Below are 12,250 nucleotides of genomic sequence, written 5' to 3'. Positions count from 1 at the left end.
CTTCGTGGCAGGGAGTTGCACACAGGGACACTTTTAGAAAGTTAAAGCCATGTCCTTGGGGAGACTGAGTTCTTGTGCACATTGACACTCAGTCCCAGGACCAGTGGGGGCAGAGCAGTAGCACTCAGTTGGTTGTATGTGCAGCTAGCTCCCTTTCCCGCAGCACATTTCTGGATTGCACGATCTCATCCGAGAGTATGATCAGGGAATGTAGAAAAATATTCTTGTTATCTTTCCCTAAACAAAACTTAATTAAGGCTGTGTGGTGGTAAGGTACAGAGGGTGGGGAGGAATGCAGGGTCGAAGGAGGACTAGGGGAGGAGGGTGACGTAAGGACAGGGCGGGTGGGGGGGGGGTTGGTGGATGAGAAACTCAGAGTCCAACGTGTGCCTCCCTCTGGCTGGTATGTAGGACACTTGGTCTTATGTGCTGGCTAATAGCTTTAGTCTTCAGCTTCTTCAGTGTTGCCTGCTCTTGTTTCTTGCCCTTGCCTCTCATTGCCCTTATTTCGAAAGAAGTCTTTTTGTACACGTTGCTTTTTTTTGTTGGGTACCTAAAAACTCTTCTAGAAATGAGGTTGAGGGAAAAAAAATACATACAGAATATTATTTATTTTTCTTTTGGCAAAAGTTATGCTTAATATAGAAAACTTTAGAAGCTGTAGACATGCAAAAGAGAAACCCAAGAATAAAGAAAATCACATATAAACCTACTCTAGGAACTAGCCACAATTAACATGTCACTGTATATTTTTCTGATATTTTATGTATATGCACAAAAATATGTGTATATGGATATATGCAAAATACTTGAAAAAAGGCATACATACACAATACAAACAAAAATTGTAGATGAAATTTGGATCGTAGGACGTCGTGGGGCGCCTATCTCCCAGCTCTCCTATGATCACCAAGGATGAGAATGGACTTACTCCATAGAAGATGTCCTGTCATTCTTGCTCATTAACAAGTCTAGTCACTGAATGCAGACCTTAGTGCCCTCAGGGTTTGGGACCCAGAGGTGTAATATAAATGAGATGCAAGAATGGATTTGGCTGAGGTGGAAAGGTTTGCTGTTATACATTGTGACACCGCAGTTACGGACTCTAAAGTATATGAAGTTCAAATGGTGATTTCCTGAAAATGTATAGCAGCATTTTGAAGCTTGAATTCAAACACAGGAAGTTATACTTAATTTGACATAATTTGTTTTTCTTTTTGAAAGGATCCAGGAAATGTGGTTACTTTTAAATTTCAGCTATATGTTTTGGTAAGGAGAAAATGGTTGCTTTTAACGTAGAATGTGGAAATTTCTTTTTCAGTGCCTACTGAACAGTGTCAGTAGTGCCTACTGTTGGACTAATCACGCTGTCTGCTTTTAATCTGTTGGATTTGGCAATGTCAATAGGCATGGACTCTCAATATGCCTGAATAAATGCCACCTTTTTTTGTTCTGATGGATTAAAAAATGAGACTCCATTTTGAGAGTCCGCACTGAAAAACAACTAGGTAGTTTTTCAGAGTGGATTTTTAAATAAATCATGGACTTCAGTCTTCTGTATTTCCCAAATATTGTAGGTAAGCCATCAGAACGAATAAATAAAGCAAATCGTCACCATTAGTGTCACTCATGTGTAACAAGTCAATATAACAAGTAAAAAAGACGCCTCTTTCAGGTTTCTGGTTCGGTACATTCTGTGTTAAATATTTTGGGGAATAGGGGAGTAGTTCCTTTGTAATTTCCTCCTTCTGTTTATCTCAGTCTGTCACACTTTTTCCATGGGAAAGAAGAAAACCCATAAATGATAAATTTATAGAATTAAAATTTTCCTAATTGTTTTCAATGTTTTTATTTCTTGTTTGTTGCTGAACATCTTCCTAGGCTAGGCTTCCTCGGTTTTCTAAAGGGTAGTGATCTGGTCTTAGCTTTTGACCTCACAGACCTCATGTGTTGTAGAAAGTTACCAGAACCCCAGAGTAGTCTGTTAGAACTTCAGCCCCACATTATATGCTTATAAACATAGGAGTTTGGAGCTCAAAGATACTATGAAAATTGATTCCAATTTCCTTTCACAGATAAACCTTAGCAAAGTAATTTTTCTTTTTCTCAAAAACAACAAAGAAACAAACAAACAGGCCCTGTCGGCAAATGCAACACACACTGCTGTTTTTCTCTTTTCATCTCATCAGCTAGGCATGTCAATCAAAGTGGTCTTTGGAGCTGAGTTTGTGGAATTTAATTGGACTGTGCCTGTGCGCTTGAGGCATTGGATCATCATGTGGCGAAATCCCACTAAAACAGTTTGTCACCTGGGCACTTGTGGCATGTGGAGCTAGATAATTCTTTGTTGTGGGGATTGTTCGTTCATGCAGGATGTTGAGCAGCATCTCGGGTGGCCCTACCCACTAGATGCCAGTAGCACCCCCCCGGTTGTAACCACCAAAAATGTGTGTAGACATGGGGGGCAAAATTGCCTCCCTCCCCACCTTGGAGAATCACTGCACTAAGAGTGAAACAGCAAACACCAACAGCATCTTATGGAAGTTTTCAAGCAGATACCTGGTTCCTGTCACTTAAAATTGGACAGCTTAGCTTTCTCCATTTCTCAGTTCTGGGCACCAACAACTGGGAGTGAGCAAGGCGATATAGTCCAGGGCCAGTCATAGAAAGCTGGAGAGCCATTCTGCTGATGTGTGCTTCCCCTGGAATCCATCAGTACCAGTTGTGGGCACATCAACAGCCAGGCAGCTCTGGTGGTTGATGTCAGAAGATGATGCCGGGGAGCCTGGGTGGCTCAGTCAGTTAAGCGTGTGACTCTTCATTTTGGCCCAGGTCATGATCTCACGGTTCATGACTTCGAGCCCCCCATAGGGTTCTGCACTGACAGCGTGGAGCCTGTTTGGTATTCTCTCTCTCCTCTCTCTGCCCTTCCCTTGCTCGCTCCTTGTTTGTCTGTCTCCCTCTCTCTCTAAAAATAAATAAATAAACTTTAAAAAAAAAAACACATGAAAAAAGATGCAGGGTCTGCAGGATGTTCAGTGGTTTAGTTGGATTGGTGGAGTGGGGATGAAGACGCATGAGACATGGGTTTGCAGTCTCTTTTTCAGCCACAGATGCAGCCCGTGTACAGAGCGCTGGCTAGACGTCTGCTCTGAGAGAATGAAGAACTGATCCTTTATGGCTGGGATCTGTGCCCACTACGAAGTAATCCCATTAATAGACCAGAAAAGAAAACCACCCTCTTTCTCCCATCCCCATATTGGCATCATCAGAGGCTCTCAGTATGCTACAAATGTGTCTTCAGTAGCCCTGGAAGGTATTTGAGGAATCGTAATAGCTAACTTTAGATTATTACTGATTTTTTAGAATCCCTGGCTTGAGGTCCTAGAGCTGAAGAGTTCAGCAAACTATTCCCTGTGGGTCAAATTCGGACTTCTGTCAGTTTGAGTAAATCAACTTTTACTGAAACAGAACCACTCCCAATTATTGATAACTGTAGTAACAGAGAAACATGGTAAAACAGGATTTATTTTACGGGACACCTAAAACCTGCTGACTCCATCTTTCAGTAGTCCCCATGATTCAGTCTGAAACACTCATTGGAGTGTCCCTCCTTGACTCCACAGTTTCCCAGGACTTCCAGGGTCTAAGCTATGGTCAGCAAGCTCACTGTGGGTCATAGCATCCTGTTCTTATTTGTAAAGCCTTTGGAATCCTCCTGGTCTCTCGGTTTGTCCTCTAGGGGTTTTTGCATTACAATGGCAGAGTTGAGTAGTTGCCTCAGGGACTAAAGCCTAAAAGGTTTACTGTCTGCTCCTTTACCAAAAATGTTTTTTCTTTTTTTTTTTTTTTTAAGTTTATTTATTTTGTGAGAGAGGGAGTAGGGGAGGAGCTGAGAGAGAGGAGTGGGAAAATCCCAAGCAGGCTCCTCACCACAAACACAGAGCCCAACTCAAGGCTCAAACCCAAGAACCATGAGATGACAACCCAAGCCAAAGCCAAGAGTCAGTCCAACCTACTGACTGAGCCACCCAGGCGCCCCCCCTCCCAAGTGTTTGTTAAGCCGTGATCTATCCCCAGGGGAGTCTATCTAAGGGATTTTGTTTGGTATGCTAAGACTCTTTCATCTCTGCGTTTGAATTCACTGAAGACATCCTTATAAGATGTACGTCAACATGTCTTACTTCTCTGTCCTCTGAAAATGCTTCTGAGTGGCAGGTATGAGGTTAGTGGTTAGGGGGAGCCAGCCAGTTTGGCTTTGCCATATCCTGGCTGCATGGCCAGGGCCCTAGGGACCCATACTACTTTGAGAGTGGGTATCCGTTCCTATCTTACCGTATGATTGTACCGTGTGAACAAGGTGCTGCATGTCAGGGGGTGTTAGTTTGATTAGTCCTCAAACGATAGCAGGACTTTCAAACTTCTCATCCCCCATCCTTGTTCTGACTTGAAAAGAGACTTCTCAACTTCTTTTGGGGTTTGGTAATTCAGAAGTAGTGCCTGGAACACGTCCCGGGTAGCCCGTGTAGAACAGTTGGAACATTCGTCCGTGGGGGATGGAGGGTGTTTCTCGTGTGCTCGTCTGTCAGTCCATTCTTGGGGGAATGTGCACAGCCAGGGCCTTCTGTGCAGCCTGAACTGCCTCTTCCAGGCCCATGTGGCAGGGCCATGCCTGTCGCAGGGATTGTGTCATGAATTCTGTTACCCACCCTAGTCAATGCCCTTCTTATTTCTGAGGTGAATTGATCTCTGTCTCTGGTAGCCTGACCCAAATTCTGATGCTCAGTGATCACCTCTTAGCTATGGCACAGGCCCGGTCCACCTGTGTTCTCTAAGTTAACAGGAATGGAACCCGGGGCAGTGAGAGACTACCTCCCTTTGTGGCCCATCCATATCTTATTCACGCTGACCTTTCTCGCCTGTTTGCTGCTCTGGATGCTGGGACATGGCTCTGGACTGGTCACCAGCTTTTCTGCCACCCCCTTCCCCTATGCCCAGTATTCTGTTTCCCTGCTGCCAGCTTCCCTGCTTGATCTCCTGCTCTGCCTTAGCTCCTGTCTCCTGGTCCCCCCTGACTTCTTGAGCCTCTGCTGTCCCCTTGATTGGCTGTTAGCCTTCAAGCCTAGCGCTTTGGGAAATGACTGTGCCCTTCACAGATATATAGCAGTGCCTAATAAGCTTTGTGCATACAGCTAGGAAAAGATAAACAAGGTCCTTTCTCTCATGGAGGCTGTGCTCATTATGGAAGGGAGAAACACTAACTGACATAACCATCAGATAGTAATAAATTCCAGGAATAAAAGTGACACAGGGATATGTGATTCTATTATTTTTTAAACGTTTGTTTATTTTTGAGAGAGTGAGGTAGAGAATGAACAGGGGAGGGGCAGAGAGGGAGAGGGAGAGAGAATCCCAAGCAGGCTCTTAGCTTTCAGCACAGAGCCCAGCGTGGGGCTCAGTCCCACGAACCGTGAGCTCAAGACCTGAGCCGAAATCAAGAGTTGGATGCTTAACTGACTGAGTCACCCAGGCGCCCCGGGATATGTGATTTTTTAAAAAAAAGCACTTGAGGAGCTACTTGGAATGAGAAGGTCAAAGAAGGCCTCTCTCGGGAGGTGTCTGTTAGCCCTACTGACACCAGAGGTTGCCGGGTAGGGTGCAGAGGTGGGGGCAGAGCTCAGCTGAGGCAGAACAAGTGAGGCAGATGGCAGGGTGTGTGCCTAAGGCCTGCATGCACCCTCTAGGGACCCAACAGACTTGCTGTAGCTGAACAAAGTAAGCCAGGAACCATGTGGAAGGTGGGCCCTGTGGGCTGTGGACCTCAGTGTGATGGGAGAGGGAGGGAGGTGAAGGGGGATGGATGTTCTTGTGAGTGAGCCTGGCCTGCCCCTTCTTGGGGGCTTTGACCCTGCAATGTTATCCACTGTTACCTCCACCATGGGAAGGGAGGTAAGTAGAAAGGAAGTGCTTCCTGTTACCTTAACGAGGTGGGGCTTGCATACCGCAAGCCCTGGAGAAACATGGTAGGGTTTTTGGTTGCAGATCAAGGTGCAGCGGAGCAATAACTCCTTTGGGCTTTAGGTGGCCCTCATTGACCTGGGGATTCCCATTTCTGAGATGTTAACATCACTTGGGGTTCTGCTCATAGGCTAACGGGAGACCCCCACGGTGATGCCAGTGTGGCTGCCTGAAGTAGCTCATAAAAAATAGCCCCTGCCCTGTATTACAGACCGGGGTAACGTTTGGAGAGTCAGAAGAGTCTTTACATGTGTTTCATTCCACCTCTGCTATGAAAAAGAAGATGAAGAAAACTTAGGTTGGATATCACTGGAGATAAAAAAGCCTGTGGGGACACCTGGGTGGCTCGGTCAGTTAAGCATCTGACTTCGGCTCAGGTCATGATCTCACGGTTCGTGGGCTCTGTGCTGACAGCTCGGAGCCTGAGGCCTGCTTCAGATTCTGTGTCTCCCTCGCTCTCTGCCCCTCCCCGATGTGCGCTGTCTCTCTCTGTCAAATATAAATAAACATTAAAAAGAAAAATTTTAAAAAGCCTGTGAATGGTGTTTTAAAATTTTACTTATTTGCTTTTTCCTTTTTGCCTCTGTTCCTACAAATAGGATCAAAGGCCTGTTGTGTTGGAGGGCTGGGGTGATGGGGAACACCACCACTGTCAAAGCAACGATGCTTACCCTTGAGGGAAACACACTGATTTGGAGGGACACTGGTAGGCAGAAAAAAAGAAAAAAAAGAGCTGGGCTGTTTGGTGTGTCTGAGGAGGACGTGATTACAGGGATGTAGCTGGTGTGATTAAATAAAGGCCTTTTCTGCTTTAAAAAGCTTAGGACCTAAACCAGGGCTCTCTGGGCTTGGGGCTTCGCCAGGGGTGTGTGGTGGCTGTCCCCCCACGTGGCTCTCCCCTCCAGGCTCCCCACCTCTGCAGAGCCAGGCCCGGTTCCCAAGCACGCCCAGCGAGGCCCCAGGTCTGAGGACCGCCTCAGGGGTGACAGTCAGAGTGTGTGTCTCCGGAAGGGACTGGAGCCTCTTCTGCTCCCCTGGTTGATGAGGCCTGTTGTTTCCTGCTTCACTGTTGCTTCAAGTCCCAGCTTGAGGAGAGAATGTGCGTGGTGGGGTGTGCCTCTTGGACTCAGGGTGTCCTGGGCCCTGAAGTGAGGTTGCTCCCCTTGCCTGGCGGCCTGTCACAATGGCATGCCAGTGTGGCCACCCTCAAGAGCTGTTGACCCTTCCCCATCTGCCTAGAAGCCACAGCTGTCTTCTGGGACCGGCTGCGTGGTGGTGACTGAGCGATGCTGGTCCCTGAGAATCTGCCTTTGCTCTTCCATGTGTGTGCCTTCCCTCCCCCCATAGCTCCTCCTCTCCTTCTGTTCTTTCTCTCTTTCATTCTCAGTCTTCATAATGCCTAAATCTCCTATCGGCACATATTCATTGGATTTGTTCATCGTCTCTCTCCCCCACGTAGCATGCAAGCCCCCAGAGGGCAGGGGTTTTTGCCTCTCTTTTCCCGCTGTAGCCCAGGGCTTAGTGCGTACCTGGCACTTTCTAGTAGCCAGAAGTTATTAGCAGAAGTTATTAGTGAGGACCCTTGTCCTCACTCTACCTGTGTGGAACAGTTACAGCTGGGACTAATTTGAAAGTAGTGTTTTTAGTAAGAAGAAAGAGATTGCCTGTGGACTGTCTGTCCAGGTGGCTCCAAGTAGCTGTTATGCATGATTCTGACCTGGGGGCATTTATTCTGGAAGGTAGTTAGAGAGCATTTATAGGTGTCCATAGAAGGATTCCTTACCAGGTGTGTGATCTTGGGCAGGACACTGATGTAGTGTTTTGTTTGTTTGTTTTTTAATTTTTAATGCTTGTTTATTTTTGGGAGAGAGAAGGAGACAGAGTGTGAGCAGAGGTAGGGCAGAGAGAGAGAGGGAGACATAGAATCTGAAGCAGGCTCCAGGCTCTGAGCTGCCAGCACAGAGCCTGATGTGCGGCTCCAGCCTACAAACTGCCAGATCATGACCTGAGCTGAAGTCGGATGCTTAACTGACTGAGCCACCCAGGCGCCCCGGTAAATGAGGTTTTAAAAGCCTGCTTCCTCTTTTTAAAAATAGAGATATAATAATATCACTTACTTCATGGGCTTGTTGTAAGGATTACATGTTACAAAGCTTATTTAAACACTTAGATTAGTGAAATGCATTCAGCGTGGTGAATTATCACTAACCTTGGCCTGCATGTACCTACATCTGTTACCACCCAACCAAAATTCTTCATGTGAACCGGACACTGTTTCTGTGTTTGAACACAGGGCTTCAGGAATGTGTTCATGTAGCTGTCCTCGGCATTTACAGGGGATGACCTGAGCAGAAGTAAGCTCTCCCCCAGGGGGAGGAAGGCAGGCTTGCCACTACCCTCCTTCACAAGACTGGGCGATGCTTGTCTGCCAGAATCACCAGGCAGGCCTGCCTTCGCAGCACCCTTGCTGGGTCCCATGCTGGCCAGGCTCGAGGACAGCTGCCCTGGTCTCCAGACACATGCTGTTTGGCTCCTCCCTGGATCCCTTTTTAAAGCGTGTTTGCTCCACAGAATGACTTGAGCATTTTGGAAGTGGGAGATGTGATGGTCGTTACCCTGTTCAAAAGAGAAGGCTTTCCCTTGTGGGCTGTGAGATGAGCTGGATTTGGTGAGCTCACTTTGTCTCTGAAGAAGGCATTGCTATGGGTCCTGTTTCTGGTACAGGAGGTGAGGGAGAGGGAGTAGTGGGCTGTGGCTGCCCTTCCCTGACAGGGAGGTGTGGGCCCAGAGGTCAGATCGGGACCCTCCATAGCAGTGGGCTTGACCTCCCAGAGCCCAAGTTCATTTCTCTTCTGTAGAAAGGGCTGAAATGCTTGATTCCTATTACGTGCAGCTGGCTAGGTGTAGGAAAATTGACACAACAGCCCAAGAGTTCCATTCTGGATATCTGTAGATTCCATAAAGCACTTGATATCGTCATCAGGCCTAGATAAGATCTTTTCTCAGATTCCGCTGCCTAGAAAGTTCCTTGAAATACTAGCGACACCCCCTGTAGCACCTCAGGAATAACATTTGCTTCTGGTATGCACTGGACTCAAAGCTTAAAGTGTGTCCTTGCAGCCTAACCCGGGAGAGAGCAGTAGTCAGCAATACTGAGCATCTGAGACATGGTGTGGGTGCCTGTGACAGCTACTGGAAGAGGGCATGTTTGTGACTTTAAGTACAGGTGGGTTACCCACCAGGTGGCTTTAAGAATTCAAATGGGAGGGGCTCCCGGGTGGCTCAGTCGGTTAAGCTTTGGACTTTGGCTCAGGTCATGATCCCTCCCTTCATGGGTTTGAGCCCTGCGGCAGGCTCTGAGCCTGGAGCTGCTTCAGATTCTCTGTCTCCCTCTGTCTCTGCCCCTCCCCCACTTACACTCTGTGTCTCTCTCTGCCTCTCAAAAATGAATAAATGTTAAAAAATAAATAAAAAAGAATTCAAATAGAAGGCAGTGAGGGTCAGTCACTGAAATGTTTCTGGAGGTGTCTTCTTACCTGACATCAGGTCTTGGGGCCACTATCTTTGAGTTGTAAGGGTAGAACTCACTGCACTATACGTATTTTCAAATAGCGTTTTTTGTTTTTTTTTTAATATGCCTTCATGATTGTTAGAGTACAGTGAATATTCATATAAAACAGAGGGCACGTAGACTGGAGGTAATGAAAAACCTTGGACTCTTTTCGGCACTTAACCTGGGTAGGCTTGTTTTCTCTCCTAACATGAAAAAAGAAAAGTTCATTTTCAGCTTATGCAGCTGCTTGAGTCACCATTTCCAAACGATTCAGCACAAGATAGAAGATGCTGTCAATAAAACACACAAGGGCAAGGATGATCCAAGCCCATTTTTTTAAATGTTTATTTTGAAACCGAGAGAACATGAGCAGGGGAGGGGCAGAGCAAGAGGGACAGAGGATCTGAAGCAGGCTCTTCATCAACAGCAGCGAGCCCCAACACGGGTCTGAAACTCGCCAACCGCTAACCAAGAGATCGTCACCTGAGCCAAAGTCAGACACTCAGCTGACTGAGCCATCCAGGTGCCCTTACCATTCTTAGAAATAAAGAAGAATATAATGTAAAATACTTCTCACCTCCAAATCCAGATAAATTTTGATTTCCCTTCTGTCCTTTTTTAAAATGTGGAGAGATACATGCACATCTGCTCATTTCTAAAAAAAAATTGGAATACTTTATGTGCAGCTTTTAAAACTCTTCTTTGTTGTATTTCCTTATGCCATCAGGTATTTTTAATGGCCATACATGTGTTTTTCATCCATCCATTCAAAAAATAATCAGTGAGCTCCTGATGTTAATAGCCAGTGGTGATAAACAGAGATGACAAGACACCTGCTCTGCCCTCCCTGGGTTCCAATCCAGCGACTTATTCTCTTATGAATGGATGGACATAGATAACTTAATTTTTTTCTTGGGTATTTGGGTAGTGTCCCGATGTGTCTATAATAAACAACACTACAGTGTCCTTGTATGCGATGAATGGACTGTATTTTGCGTATTACTAAAACTGTATTATCCTTCTGTGGAAAGGTCATTTTAAAATTAAAAATACATAACTGATGAAAGTTGACATTCCTGGCAGTGAGTGGAAATGAGAGGTTGGGGCTAATTCTTTTTTCATTAGCACCTTCCTTTCTCATTAGCGCCCTGTCTTTGCTAGTTTCTCCCAAGCAGCAAGTGAAGCCATTTCTTGTTGGCACTCTGCCTCTCAGGGCAGCCTTGGTGAAGAGGGACTTGGATGAGGAGCAAGCACAGATGCAAATTATTTTTTGAAGTTCATATGTAAATCCTTGTTCATTGCACAGTTGGTTCTGTGTCAGCGAATCATGGTGGCCACACCTTAAACATAGCCAATCGTGGCTGTGCCCAGAGTCCTTGATTCGTGGGGTTCTATAGATTCTGATGGAGTGCCTTGAGGACAGAGCCTGGTAAAGGTTGGCCTGGAGGACAGCAGGCTGGAGAACCACTGCTTTGGAAGCATGAGCCAAGGGAAGGGAATAGGATAGCATCGGCCCCAAGTGCTGCCTTTCTTGATCATTCCTCAATTAATGATTGCCTGGGTGATCTGGGCAGTCGGGGTTTGCTGTCCTGTCTCAACAGCTTTAGCCAATAGACCTATATACTGATAGACCTTCTTCCTACCAGTAGGACTCCCTTTCTACTGAAATCCCATCTCCTTGGGCTCCAGCTCAGGCAGCAAGTCTAGCTGACAGTGCAATCTCCTTGGCTGTCCTGTTCAGGAATGTGGTAGCATCTTCCAGCTCCTACTCACCCCCTAAAGTCATGGCTTTCTGAATGTGAAAACTTAAAGAAGCTGTCAGGGCACCTGTTCTGAGATTTTTGTCGATCTTGCCCTTGATCAAAGCACTTCTGGCATGATAGAAAGCAAAGCTTACTTTCCCCAGAAGGACATTTTATATGTTTTCAATTGCTTTGATCTCATCTTTATCATGTACAGTAAGTTTTAGGAATACAGAATTGCGGTAGTGATGTTGGGATTAAATTTTTATGGCTAAGGCTTTGAAGCACAAACAAAATTTTAAAAGCCTTTTAGTAATTGAAAATTGTAATCCTGCTGAGGACACATTTTACTGCTATAATAACTGTAAAACACAATGATAAATATAAAAATGTTACACTAGAATTTGGAGGAATATATTTGCCCTAATTTCTTTGCTAAGCTCTGTAGAAATTATTCTTGGGTGAACAGTCTTATTGGATAAATGGATTATCATTAAGACTAAAACACAAAATGTTCTAGTATTAATTTAAAATTGCAATAAGACTTGTATTTTTTGCAGGTTTAACTGTAAAATGCAAAGGTGAGAAATAATTTCATCACCTACAGAGGTATAATTTCTTTAGCTTTATTGGTGGGAAGACCATAGTCCACCTATTTGTTGGTTCATTCATTCATTTGTTCATTTACTTATGTAACACACACATAACTGAGGACTATCATGTGCCAGTTGGTAAGGATACAAAGATGGGCTTGATGCCCTGTGTGTTTTATTGACACTATTTTTTTTTTTAAATTTTTTTTTTCAACGTTTATTTATTTTGGGGACAGAGAGAGACAGAGCATGAAGGGGGGAGGGGCAGAGACAGAGGGAGACACAGAATCAGAAACAGGCTCCAGGCTCTGAGCCATCAGCCCAGAGCCCGACGCGGGGCTCGA

General features: G+C 45.6%; 1 protein-coding gene across 7 annotated transcripts in view; it reads left to right on the top strand.

The window, feature by feature from the left end:
* MGAT5 (alpha-1,6-mannosylglycoprotein 6-beta-N-acetylglucosaminyltransferase) overlaps positions 1–12,250 on the top strand; it is a 334,676-nt gene that overhangs the window by 125,219 nt on the left and 197,207 nt on the right. The gene's annotated exons all lie outside the window — the stretch shown is intronic.

Source organism: Prionailurus viverrinus, chromosome C1 (genome assembly GCF_022837055.1).
Source record: "Prionailurus viverrinus isolate Anna chromosome C1, UM_Priviv_1.0, whole genome shotgun sequence".
Taxonomy (NCBI): Eukaryota; Metazoa; Chordata; class Mammalia; order Carnivora; family Felidae; genus Prionailurus; species Prionailurus viverrinus.
Note: the sequence above shows the minus strand (reverse complement) of the source record. Positions and strands in the feature narration are given on the sequence as shown.